The sequence below is a fragment of the Canis lupus genome, chromosome 11, assembly GCF_048164855.1.
Source record: "Canis lupus baileyi chromosome 11, mCanLup2.hap1, whole genome shotgun sequence".
Taxonomy (NCBI): domain Eukaryota; kingdom Metazoa; phylum Chordata; class Mammalia; order Carnivora; family Canidae; genus Canis; species Canis lupus.
In genome coordinates, this window is record NC_132848.1 from 56,814,691 (window position 1) to 56,822,622 (window position 7,932).

A 7,932-nucleotide genomic window follows, 5' to 3' on the forward strand; every position below is an offset into this window, starting at 1 on the left:
AATGGACAAGCGGTTATCCTGCTGGGTAGAGTTCTGTAAATAGCCAGTCTAGGCTCTCTACTGGGAGGAGTTTTTAGTTGTGATAGAAATGTAACTCAACCTAACTTTTAAAAAATGGGGACATTTACTATATCTAATAACTGGGAACTCCAGATTGGATGGATCTAGGGATATAAATGAAGTCATGGAGTTATCCCTTTATGGGCTTCCTTCCCTTCACTCCCCTCCCCTCCCTTCTCTCCTATTCCATCCATTTCTCTTCCCTCTGTTCCCTTCTGTTCCTCTCCCATCCCCTTTCCTTGCTTCTTCCCTCAGCCTTTAACACACTACTGTGCTGGCCTCATCCTCTTTTAAAAAAGCCAGTTTTAGAGCCTTTGATTTATATCTAGTCAGCCTAACAAACTATGTCAACCTACTGACTTAAAAGAAAACAGCTATTTTATAATTTTTCATGGTTCTATGGATCAGGAATTCTGAAAGGTCACAGAGAGATGGCTCATCTCTTATTCACTTGCTGAATGCAAGATCTTGAGTATCCAGTATGCCTCCTTCCCTTACAGGTCTGGCACTTCAGCTAAGGTGGCAGAAATTATCCATAATAATGCTAAAATAATAATGAAATAATAATGAACCTCCCCCGACACACACATTTTAGTAAGGAAACTTGTAACAGCATTCCAAGTGTTAGATTTTATTCGCCCCCTAGATAAACATCCTTTTCAGTTATTCTAAGTGATTTTTATAGAAAGCATAATTTACTCTTAAAGATTTACTTGTACGTATAGAAATAATCATGTGAAAAAAAAATAATCATGTGGTTTTCCTTAATTTAACGTGCTATCTTTTTATAAAAAATTTATTTGAGAATAGTTGAAACACAATGTTATATTAGTTTCAAGTGTACAGCATAGTAATTCAACTTCTTTGTACATTATGCTATGCTCACAAGTATAGCTACCGTCTGTCACCATACATGATTATAATATCATTGACTATATTTCCTATGCTGTGCCTTTTATTTCCATAACTTATTCATTTCATAACTGAAATCCTGTATCTCCCACTCTACTTCACCCATTTTTCCCACCCTTCCAATCTTCTCCTCTCTGGCAACATCAAACTGATGGTTCTCTGTATTTACAGGTCTGATTCTGCTGTTCATTTGCTTTGATTTTTAGATTCCATACGTAAGTGAAATCATATGGTATTTGTCTTTCTCAGTCTGACTTATTTCATTTAGTATTATACCCTCTAGGTCTTTCCAAGTTGTCCCAAATGACACAATCTCATCCTTTGTAATGGCTACATAATATTCCATTGTGTATGTGTGTGTGTACGTGCATGCACACGCACACACATGCATATACAAAATATCTTTCTTATCTATTTATTTATTTGATGGACACTTAGGTTGCTTCCATATCCTGGCTAGTGTAAATAATGTTACAGTAAACGTGGGGGTGCATATATATTTTCAAATTAGTGTTTTCAGGGGTACAAGGGTGGCTCAGTGGTTGAACATCTGCCTTTGGCTCAGGTCCTGATCCCAGATTCCTGGGGTGAGTCCCACATCAGGCTCGCCACAGGGAGCCTGCTTCTCCCTCTGTCTATGGCTCTGCCTCTCTCTGTGTGTCTCTCATGAATAAATAAATAAAATAAAATAAAAAAACAAATTAGTATTTTAATTTTCTTTGGGTAAATATCCAATAGTGAAATGATTGGATCATATGGTATTTCTATCTTTAATTTTTTGAGGAACTTGTTTTCTACAGTAGCAATACCAATTTATCTTACAGAAATTAATTACTAAAAATATCTTACAATTCTTGCAAGTAGGGTAAAACACTGATGTATTAAATTTTAATGAAAAGACAATTTTGATTTGCTAGTTATTTAAGATGTTTTTATTCCCAGGTGAGATTTTCCAACTTTTTTTCTTCCTTTTTTGGCTGAGATTAATATTAGGTCATGGTATCTTTGCAAAATTAATCATCTTTCAACATTTTTCCTTCATAAGATATGATGTTTTCTTTGGAAATCTTAGGAGAAATTACCATAAAATCATCTAGTTCAGGAGCCATTCTTTGAGGCAATATTCTCATGTTTTTAATTCTTCCACAATTGTGAGTTTTGAAGTATTTTTACTGTTAGAGTCAATTTTTGTAATTTATATTTTTTATAGAAAATAAGATTAATTTTATTATCACAGATTTAGTGTTATGATCTTCCCACTTGCCTCTTGGCACTGTAGCAGAGTGATCTATAGGGACCATATGAGTGAGATCGCTTACTCTTTGGCTTCCTGTTGGGTTCAGTTAATGGGGAGCCCTATTAGGATATTGGAATAGAAGAAACCTAAGGTACTCATTATCCTGGTTTCCTCACTGCAGTTCAGCTCGGGCTGTCACAATTACTGATAGTTGCCTAGGACTCAACAGTCTTTTTGTAGGGTACTGCACTAAGTTTTGTGATTTCCTTGTACTCTGCATATACCTTTAGGACAACCTAAGTTGTCCTTGAATTATCTTAATTTTGGGGTGCCTTATGTGTCATGCTGGTATAGAACTGAAGATAAAGTCAGTTGATATTCACTTTGCTTTTGCCAATGCTATATATGATAGTTATTTTATTTGTCAACTTAAGTGGGCCACAGCATGCCCACATATTTATTCAAACATTATCCTGGGTGTGTCCAAGACGGTATTCCTGGATGAGATCGACATTTGTATAGAAGACTGAGTAGAGCAGATTGCTCTCCTTAATGTGAGTGGGCATCAGCCAAGCTATTGAAGTCCTGAATAGAACAAAAAGGCTAAGAGGGAGCTCCTTCTGCCTTTCTGAACTGGAATCTTCTCCTGCATTCAGACTCAAACTGAAAATTCAGGTCCTTGGGTCTTGAGCCTGCTGATTTTCAGGCTGGAAGTTAAATCATTAGCTCTCCCCTGTTTTCAGGTCTTTAGATTTGTATTACAACTACACCACTGGCTGTTCTGGGTCTCCAGTTTGGGGGCTGCAGATCTTGGGACTTCTAAACCTCCATAAACATGTGACTCTATTTCTTTCTCCATCTATCATCTATCTATTACTCTCTGTGTCTATATAGTGTTTTTTTTTTTTTCTATATAGTGTTTTATCTAAATAGTAGCTTTTATTATATATAGCCATTTTATTATTTTTGTTTTTCTAATATTAAGTTGTAAGAATTATTTATATAATTTAAATAAAAACTCCTTATCAGATGGAAACTTGCAAATATTTTTCCCATTCCAATGTATTCTCATTTGTTTTTGTTTTTGTTTTGTTTTGTTTTTCTCTGCAGGAGTCTTTTAGTTTGATATAGTCCTATTTGTTTATTTTTTATTTTGTTTTCTGTGCTTTATGTGTCATATCCAAAAATCATTGCCAAAACCCATGTCAAAGAACTTTTTCCTATGTTTTCTCCTGAAAGTTTTATTGCTTCTGGTCTTACATTTAAGTTTTCAATTCATTCCAGGTTAATTTTTGAGTGGTCTAGGACAGGGATCTAGTTTCATTTTTGTTAAATATTTTTAAAGAACAACCTCTTGGGCAATTATCATTCCAACTCCTAAATCCTCTATTTCAATAACTTGGTATTTTTAATTTTCTATTGTTTTATTTTGTTTCTTTCCCTTCACTTTCGTTTTTGTCGTCTTTTTATAATATTTTGAGTTGAATGTTTCGTGTATTTTCGGCCTTTTCATCACTCGAGATGACAAGCAATTTTGTCTGACTACAGCTTTCATTTAAATAAAACTTAGGCTACATCTTATAGATTCTAATATTCTATAATTTTACTTTGATGTGATCATTAATTAGGAGAGGAGATCCTTCTGGAAAACAGGCTAAAATACACTAACTTTTCTACTGAGCAAACTTGACTAGCTACAAGTATAATGTACATAAACATGTACATAGGATAATGTTTTTAAAATATCTGATCAATGGGGTCTTAAAAAGTGAAATTTTTTATCAATTTATAGTTTTGTACATTTTGGACAGAATGTAGTCTGTGTAAGCTGCCTTTCATCATCAAACTTTTGTTTGTTGCAGAAAATAGGGCAAATTTTCTGATTCTTCCCTGTGTGTTGAAGAGAAAGAAAGGCATGTGCTTTGTTTACAGGGAACAGAATTCTAGATGTAGATGTAATCTCTTAATTTAACTTTTTATTATGTTATTTCAGTTCTCCATGGCCAAATTTATTTTTACTTGGTTTTTCATTGATCGATGCCAGTGTATCAATACAATATAAAAACATTAAGAGAGTAAAGAAAATTTGAATAATAAAGCCATGATAATAAGAATCCTCAACATTTGTCTAATCTATTTTGTCTCTCATAGAGAACTTGCCACATAAACATATATGTCACATTAGTTGTACTAGTTTCTTGTTGTTGCTATAACAGATGACTACAAACTTAATAGTTTAAAACAAAAGACATTTGTTTTCCTACTTTTCTGGAGGTGAGAAGTCTGAAATGGTTTTCATTGGATTAAAATCAAGGTGTTGGGTTGGCTGCATTTCTTCTGGAGCCTCTGAAGAAGAATTTTTTCCCCTTGTTTTTTCCAGTTACTTGAGGCCATCTTCATTCCTTGCCTCATGGCCCCATCCTCCATCTTCAAGTTAGCTAGTATTGTCAGATAGTTATTTCTGTCTTTCTTTTTATCTAACCTCTGCTTCTGTTGTTATATTTCCTTCTCTGACTTGCCTACCCCCCCCTTTCACTTATATGGGCCTTTGTGACAATGCTGGACCCACCTAGATAATTCAGAATAATCTCTCAATCCCAAAATGCTTAGGTTAATCCGAGCTGCAGAGTCATTTTTGACATGTAAAGTATCATATTCACATGTTCCAGTAATTAGGACATGGATACTTTTGAAGGGCCATGATTCTGCCTACTTCTGAAATTTTTTTCCAAGCTTTTCAGGAATGTTGATCATATATTTTATTTTTATCATAAATGGAATGTAAATGTGCTGACCTAATGTTTTCATCTATTTTTAAAATCTCAGAAAAATGTTTATAAACTGAATTTTAGGATCATTGTGTGACTATATGATGGCTTTGACCTTTGGACAACTTACTTATGTTTTAGTAATTGTATCTTTTGGTTTTCATATGTTAATCTGCAATTCGTTTCATGTACAACAATAATGTTATCATGTTTTAAAATGTGCCAAAAAGTTTTTAATTATGATGTTTAGTAATTTGCTAATGGACAGTATGGAAAACATAAACTCATTGTAGGCTTTGCAAATGTAAATTTTTTTTTTTTAACATTTGATCAAGAAGATTTTAGATGTTTTGGTTTTTGGTAACATAGGTGTCACCGGGTATCACAAATTCAATATATTCCTGTATTTCCCCTTCAGTCAAAAATCAAGTGGTGGAGGGAATTTGTACTCGCAGTTGAGGGAACACAATGCCCTGGGCCAGTGAAAAATACCTGGAAATTGACCAACGTGAAAGTGGCCCAAAGGAGGTCTTCAGAGCCTTCAGAGCCTAATGAACGATAGAGTTTTTTTGGCTTATTCCCAAAGCTAAGATGTCTCTGTATTTGTATAGTTGGAGAGAAAGGGTTAGTGGAGTGGTTTTATAAATAAGATTAATTACTATATAGCTATAACTGAAGTCTCCAGGCAGAAGGCTTTACAATTCAGTCAGTGCTATATATACTCTTGTTTACTTCCGGCAACTGACCAGAATCCTATTCTTGATGCTTTCTACAGATATAAAAATCTTTGCAACTGTTTAGGTAAAGCTGGAAGGAAAAAAAAAAAAAAAAGCCAGTGCTGACCATAAAAAAAGAGGGTTGGCGTGGTGGAGGGAGAAAAAATAACAAGTGTAGATTATACAGTTCAGGAAAATCCAGAGTTATCGCAGAAATTAAAAATGACTGAGGAAAGGGGCAGGCACCAAGGCCAGGACCAAAGCTAACAAATGCCTACATTGGCTTATTTATATTCTCTCCCCACAATGTTCATAGGGGAGGAAGAAAATAATTTTAAAAGCTTCAAAACTATAACAAATGCACACTGACCTTAGAAAATAAGAATCTGAATTTTGCCATAATACCATTTTTTTCCTATAAAGTTTACTTTTTTGATTTGAAAGATTTCATCATGGTGGCCTTTGCCTTTTTGCCCGGCAATTTCACTTCTTTTGTCGCACTGGCTGCAGGCTTCTTTGAAGAGCCACCACTAGGTTTCTTGATGACTGAGGATGAGGGTCTGACTTTCTTGGCAGGAGTTTTGGCCTTGGGATGGGCTTTCTTGGGCAGGGGCCTAGCTTTCCCCTGCTGGGCAAGCTGGGACTTTAGGTGCAGGCTTGGACCCTCTGCTTCATGGATCAGCCTTCACCAATGATTTGCCAGGGTTTTCTTCTACAACTTCCTCTTGGGTGGAGGCTCTTCAACGTCAGAGTCTTCTTCTGAGGAGTCATCCTCCTCCTCATACTCATCTCCTGAGTCATCTAGCTCTTTCTTTGGAAATAGAACTTCTAGGCTAGGATAATAGAAAAATCCTATTGCCACTGTATCCTTTGCCAGAGATCTGTTCCATCCACCCATTCTTTTTACATTTCTGCAGAGTTTTCTTCAGCAAATGTGTTTGATAGTTAGAATTGATACCTGGGTGGTTCTCCATTACATACTTTTTCAGAACAGTAGTGCAGCAGGTCTTTGGCTCATTCATGGCAACAATGGCAGAGAAGACTGCATACTCCATGAGGCTTCTACCAAGCAAGGGTTTCTCCTCTGATTTCTTCAGCTGGAATGTCCCATAAGCACCTTTGCCAGTTATTTGTTCTAACTGCCCTCTCTCTACTGCTCTCTGAAGAGCATTCTTCAACAGCTGAGGCCTGATGGCCACTCTAAGTTTAGGGTAACACTGAGACATGTATTTCCTGATGAGACCATAGGAAGCTTCTTTAGGGTCAGAAAAGCAAATAAAGGCCAATGGGAGGACATCCTCCAACTTTACTTGTGGTTCAGGATCTGCTGCAGAACTTCTGTTCTTTCTGTTTCTAGATTTCTGAGGTGTTTGTCTTGATTTCTGGACCACAATAAAATGCCTAGAAGCACCTTTTCCTTTTACCTGTTTGATGCTATCTCTCTTTAATTCACTTTTCAGTGCTTATTTAAGGAGGTAGCTAGCCCCTTGCCTCCAGCTCCAGAGAAGGATACTTATGGCTAATATATTTTCAAATAGCAACCACTGATGCACCACTCTTCTGGAAGCATGTCTTAATGGCCCCAGTTAGGATTTCATCCATCTTGGGATGGTGGGAGGAAGCCATCGGTATTTGTTTCTGAGCCCTGGCTATCTGGCTGACAGGGTAGCCCAGGACGATATTGTATTTTTCGCTTTCTTCTCCTTTTCTTTAGACTGATCTTTTTCATCCTTTTTGGTTTCCTCTAAAGACTTCTTCTCTTCCCTCTCTTCCTTCTCAGGTTCTTCCTTTGGTTGCTCTGTTTCCCTAGATGTAGCAGGTGGAGTTTCATTCTCTTGCTCTTCTATAGTAAAGACAGATTCCTCTGAGCTTGTATCTGGTTCTGGCTTTTCTTCCTCCTCTTCAGCAACCTTGCTTTTGGGAGGAGTTTCCCCGCATAGAATTCACAGTTGGATGAAAGGGCATGGTGCAATCTTCTACCTTCTTTGCGCTATCCCCTTCCAGGTATCTGCATTGCTCATCATCACCTCCAGTGTCCTCTAGCCATGGAGCTCTTGCAAATGTAATTCTTTAATTAATTTACCCTTTCCTCTGTCTCCCAAAGAATAATAATATAAATGCCTTTCTATGGTTTAAATGGACTTATTTTTAGAGCTAGGAAGGAAAAAATAGGACATAATATTTATACATGGCTAACCTATGAATAAAGCATAGAGATGGCCCCTTTTATCTATTTTTA

The 7,932-nt window shown here is 36.4% G+C and overlaps 1 pseudogene; it reads right to left on the reverse strand.

Annotated features, from left to right (window-relative positions):
- Positions 1 to 6,117: 6,117 nt before the first annotated feature.
- Positions 6,118 to 7,658, reverse strand: LOC140642303 (heterochromatin protein 1-binding protein 3 pseudogene; annotated as a pseudogene).
- Between the last annotated feature and the right edge of the window lie 274 nt (positions 7,659 to 7,932).